Here is a 5,429-nt window from a genome sequence, read left to right as displayed (position 1 = left end):
CACATTCACTGACCCTGAAGTTGACATGAGTGGAAACTCTCTCAGAGGCCACTTGTACCATGGAGGCAAAGTCACCTTTGAAACAGAAAATCTGGTTCCAAACCATGTCTTTCTCATCTGTCCTGTGTACAACCACCTAACCAGGACAGAAACACCTTGTAAGGTTGAGAAACCTGGCACAAATGGGAAAAGAAGAGGTAACAGTGATCCCGTTCCTGGGCCAAGGCTGTGCAAGCAACTGTGCACACACACAAAGTCTTTCACCATGCTCTGTTTGACTATAAGCTCTAGGGTTTCCTGGCTTTCTTTGATCACAAAACATACAAGCAACATGATCACATTAAATACTTGCAATAGTTAGTATTCCCATTTTGACCAAAGGAAAGCTAATGCTCAGAAAAGTCTTGCTTGGAGCTACAGTTGAAGATATACCTTTCCCTGACTACAAGTCCAGTTGTCTTCTGATGGGCATAGATATGAAGGACCTCCAGGAGAGGGAGCCCAACCCCCACTCTTTCAGTGATTCTTCAGGAACCACTGGGTTTCACTTGGACTCACTGACCCCCAATCTGAGAGGAGTCACTCTTACCATGCTTGTGCCACAGCAAAGAAATGAGATGTCCTTTAGCCTGGCTCTGCACACTAGCTCTTGCCCTATCCCTCTCCTGACTCCTACTGCTCCTTTCTTACTCATCATCCTGCTAGTTCCCTCCTCCAGCAAGCCTTTTCTACTTCAGAATGGGGCTTTTTCCTTCCCTGGAGTCTGATCACAATGTGCAGAAACTGGATGCCCATCAGAAATCTGCCCCCTAGAATTTGACAGATTTTATTGGGGCCTGAAAACTTGTTCATCTCTGGAGTGAGCACAGGGTGCAGCAATAGAACATTCAAGGAACGTGTGCTGAACCAATAGAACACTTAAGGAACATCTGTTGAACAAATGAGTAAATGAATATCCAGGATCACCAAGGCCCCACTATATCTTGTATTCTTCTCTGAATTTAAGCTTACTATTCAACCAGAACTTCCTCTGTCCTCATCTCTCCTCTGTCTTTCCCCTACCTCGTCCCACACATCCCCATCTGTGGCCTCCACTCAACATGCGTATGCACGCGCCCATAATATTAACTCTCCAAAAACCAGTAGAGTAAATCAGTCCTTTGTCAGCCCAGTTCAGCCTGAGTGTGCTGTCCCTGCCACCCACCCTCTCTCCTGGCTGTCATATTTCAATCTCAGAGACGCACCCAGGAACTGGAACTCTACACAGGTCTGCCTTGAACCTGTCTCCTAAATCTCCAGGATCAGGAAGAGCTTGTTCTTCCTCTGCCATCTCAGGGAACTCTTGAAGCAGTCTGGAACCTCGGCTCTGGCTTTGGGAGGGACTCACTGGTGTCCTCTATAGGTGCCACTGCTAAAGATCAAGGGCGGTCCAGAGAAATATAGAGGTACTTGTCCTTTCTATCTTACCTGATCACTCCTGTCAAGTAGTCCAATGTGAGGGTTGCTATGTCCTGTGTTTCACACTTGGCACTGCATCCAAGTCGAGAATGAAGATGCAGTCTTGTGGGGAGGGAACTGACAGAATTATCAATAATTAGAGATGACATGATATAGACAAAAGAGGACTTATCCTGCCTTGGGGGTCTGAGAGGAAACAGGGTTATCTATCTTGGTCTTGGGAGGCAGCACAGGAAGGTGAAGAGCATTCAGGGTGGAAGGAACAACTCAGGACTGATCCTTGAAAATGAGCAGGGTGGTGGGAAGGGTGGACAGAGGCTGCTGGAAAGGCTATGAGGAGGTGAGGGCTGCATCTTTATGGAGAAGGCAGCAGGAGCCCTGAGGTGCCTGAGCAAGGTCTTGACAATGGAGTTAACATCATGAAAATGCCAAGATAGAGGTAGGGAGCCATCTGCCTCTTTCCCACCATTCCTTTTGAGTTACAGCTTTCCCTGTTGGTCCCAGCACAAAAATCAAGTCTAACATTGTTTTCTGCTGAGAATGTCCCTCTGTCCATACCTACTTGAACTGAACACCTGTCCACAGCCCCTCTCCTGGGAAGCCCTACATGCTCCATAAAGTCCTCTCAAATCTGGGGCACTCCTAAAGTCTAAGTTCTGGGATCAGACCCCTCTGGCTTGAATCACATCCTGTCTCTCTCTGCTAAGACCTCTGTCAACCCCTAGAACCTAGCTGGTGCTTATACCCTGGCTCTAGCATCAAGCCTAGCAGGAGTGCCCACACATTAATTTCCTTATTTATTATGTGAATCTCCATGACCCATTGGGTGATAACCTTCAGTATGAGGGACTATTGAAAACAGCACTTAGAAAACTTTGGGTCCTTAAAACAGACCTCTCAGACACCCTCAGGCAGCTCTCCCAGAACAGTGCTGCCTGCACCCACTTCTCCCCTCACTTTGACCATGGAGACAACAAACAACATTAACCTCTCAGCTACAGGGAAGGGACAAGCATGGACAGCCAGTAAAAATAACAAGGTGGTGGCATACCCAATTCCAGTGGAGTGCCTGGAACAAGCCAGAGAGCATTTTGAACTTGGGGTTTAGAATTCTCACTGGTTCTGAGCTGATTCTTATTCATAGAGGACCCTCCATCCAGCTTCCAAGGAAATACATCTTAATGTGATGAGACTGCTCACCTTCCCCCCAACCCCAGATGCTGCTGGAGTCAAACACCCAGGAATGTGTGTGGCCTTTTGATTAGCAGCACAACATGCTATGAAGCAAGCCACCAGAGGTCCTCATCTATGCCCGAACTCCAGAAGGTCAAGAGTATTTCTCCACATAGTTTTGAGAACTATATGGAGAAAACTAAGATAAGGAAACTAAGGAATAGAGAGAGAGTAAATACACCACACAGTCAGTAGTCAATTCAGAGACTTGCCCTAAAATACTTTACCTTACCATGGGTTACTTGCAATTTTTTTTGCTTGAGTAGGGTGTAAAAAAAAAAAAAAGGAAAAGAGAGAAGCTGCTAGGTCTTCAGTGAAAATTTAATGAACGAATAGATGGCAAGTATATTTTCCCTGAATCCCCTCCCACCCCCAAATGCTGGGTATAACCTATTAGTGGACTGTGAATCCAATATATTGAATTAAACAGACTAGGATAGAAAGTATCACAGTCTAGCAGACATTCTAGAGGAAGAACTATTTAATCCAATTTTGTTCCAGTTAGGTGAGACCTCAATTGTGACACTACTTGCTATAGCTTACCACTAAGTCTTAAAGTTACTGCTCCAGACTTAGGCGTCTAAAGAGGAAGAAGACAGAATCCTTGTCTGCAAAGGCCTCACGGTCCAGGAAGAAAGATGGTTATGGTAGAGTTCCCTTTGTTTAGACAGAAATTGGGGAAATGTCACATTAGCCAGTCCACAGTCCTGGCTCTAGATCTCTCCTTGAAAAATCACCCCTTCCTCCAAGATTAAGTCTTCGGGTTGAGCTGCAGCTTGAGCCAGAATGACGGTGCCCATTTTCCTGTTTTGCCCTACAGGTCACTTCATGCTCCTAAGGATTCCTCCTAGAAGGTCCTGGACTCCATCAACACCAAGCCTCTCAGGAATGAGACACTGCAATAGTTTCCTTTTCAGCGTGCTGATGCTGAGACCCCTTAAATTAGAGAAATCATGGGCCATACCCCACGGAGTCCTCTGGAACCAGCCTGCATTGTCAGTTGTGAGGGTCCTGCACATCCCAACACTTCTGGAACAGAAAACGCCTCCATGAAGGGCAGGCTGAAGAATCCCAGCGGGGGCTCCCTATGGATGGCGCTGCTACTTCAGAGCTCCCCTAATCCACCCCCGCCTCCCTAGCCAAAGCAGGCAACTAAAAAAAGAGAAAATAAAAAACAATTGCCCTGCTCTGACGTCAGAGCACTGTCTTAAACCAGCAGCTGCATGAAATTGGATTGCAAGAAGAGGTAATGCACCACTGAGGTGCGGAAGACGTGAAGAGGTCTCTCTGGGTGGGAGGGAACCAGGCAGGTCCTGCGTGGGTCCCGGAATCAGGGCTTGGTGAAGCCATGGGAGAAGCGCAAAGGAAGGGAGGCGCAGCGCCTGCATGCCCCGCTGTCCGCCATTCAAGCGCAGCACCTCCCCTCCCCCAGCTTCCCCAAATCACATTGTTACCTTTGCTTTTATCCATTCAGAGCCAACCAACCACTCCTCCGAGTTCAAGGGCCACCAAGCTAAAGACCCAACTCAGGCCTAATTCCCGCCCAAGGATTTGAGGGGTGGATCTTGGGGCTAAGAGCCCCAAGAAATGAAAGTGTTCGCCGGGAAAAAGCGCACCTCAGGAAGCTAGGGCCTCTGAGGCCTCAGGCCTGCCGTTTCGCTTCCCATTGCCTCTCTTGGTGGACCCTGGGGCGATAAAGAATCCAAATGTCATCCCCGTGCTCGGTTATCCTCTTGCTCCCCGCGCTCAGGGACCTCGCCAGTGCCCGGCCCCCATGTCCGCCTCCAAGGAACGGGGGCCCCAACAAGGCTGAGGGCTGCGGGGACATGGGCCTAGCTGTCGTGCAGCCTCCTGGGAGCGAAGCTCGCGGAAGCGGTGTTTCGGCGCACGACTTCCCCCCCACCCCCAATCCCCGGGCACCCACGCGCCTGAGGCATAATCCTGGCCAACCCTTTGGCCGTGGGGGACCGCTTCCCACCTGGTTAAGGGGCCTGCACGCTGAGCAGGCCACCACTGCCTGCTGGAGGCCCTGCGGAGAGTCTACGGTGCCCTATGCCGTCAAGCACGGCCTCGCGCCGAGAGACCTCAAAAAGGTGCCCGCTCTCACATCGTGAGGACGCCTTCACCTTCCCACCGCTCCACGATGCACGCGAATCCCCGGTCCTAGCACTCCCACAGCCTGGACCCACCCGCGCCGGGCGCGTAAGCCGCCAGAGACCCTCGTCCACAGAGCTGGCCGGCCTCACCTCTCCGCAGCTCCCCGCCAGCCAGTGACCCGGGCAGCTCCCCCCGCGCCACATAAAGTGGTGAATCCAATGGACCCCACTTTCCGGCCTGGAGCCAGAGTTCGCCGATATGCCAGGCTCCTCACCCGGGCGGCCGGACGCGGCGTGCCCCTCTGGCTGTATGGGGAGCGCCCCACTCTCGAGCCCCTGCAGGCGCACAGGGCTCACCTCCGCACTGCGCTCACGCGGGAGCCTTGGCTCTGGCGTTGAGTCTGGGCGGCCTGGAGGTCTGGGCGGCCATGAGGTCAGGACGCGAGCCCTGGTTCAAAGCCAGGTGGAGAGAGTGGGCCGCGACAACCCCTCCTAGCGCCGTCGCCCGGGCCCCGCAGGGCGGCCTCTGGGCTCGCCCCGCGCGCTCGCCTCCGCCCAGCTCTGATCCCGGGCGGGGGCGGCGCCTGGGCGCCCGTGTCCACGGAGCCTGCCGGTGTCCACGGAGCCTGCCTGTGCCCACCG

The 5,429-nt window shown here is 52.1% G+C and overlaps 1 pseudogene; it reads right to left on the bottom strand.

Moving 5' to 3' along the window:
- Positions 1 to 5,279: 5,279 nt before the first annotated feature.
- Positions 5,280 to 5,429, bottom strand: part of LOC102864445 — an 18,990-nt pseudogene continuing 18,840 nt past the window's right edge.

The sequence above is a fragment of the Elephantulus edwardii genome, unplaced genomic scaffold (assembly GCF_000299155.1).
Source record: "Elephantulus edwardii isolate Elephantulus edwardi_28Jun2011 unplaced genomic scaffold, EleEdw1.0 scaffold00314, whole genome shotgun sequence".
Taxonomy (NCBI): Eukaryota; Metazoa; Chordata; class Mammalia; order Macroscelidea; family Macroscelididae; genus Elephantulus; species Elephantulus edwardii.
This window is presented reverse-complemented; position numbering and strand designations above follow the sequence as displayed.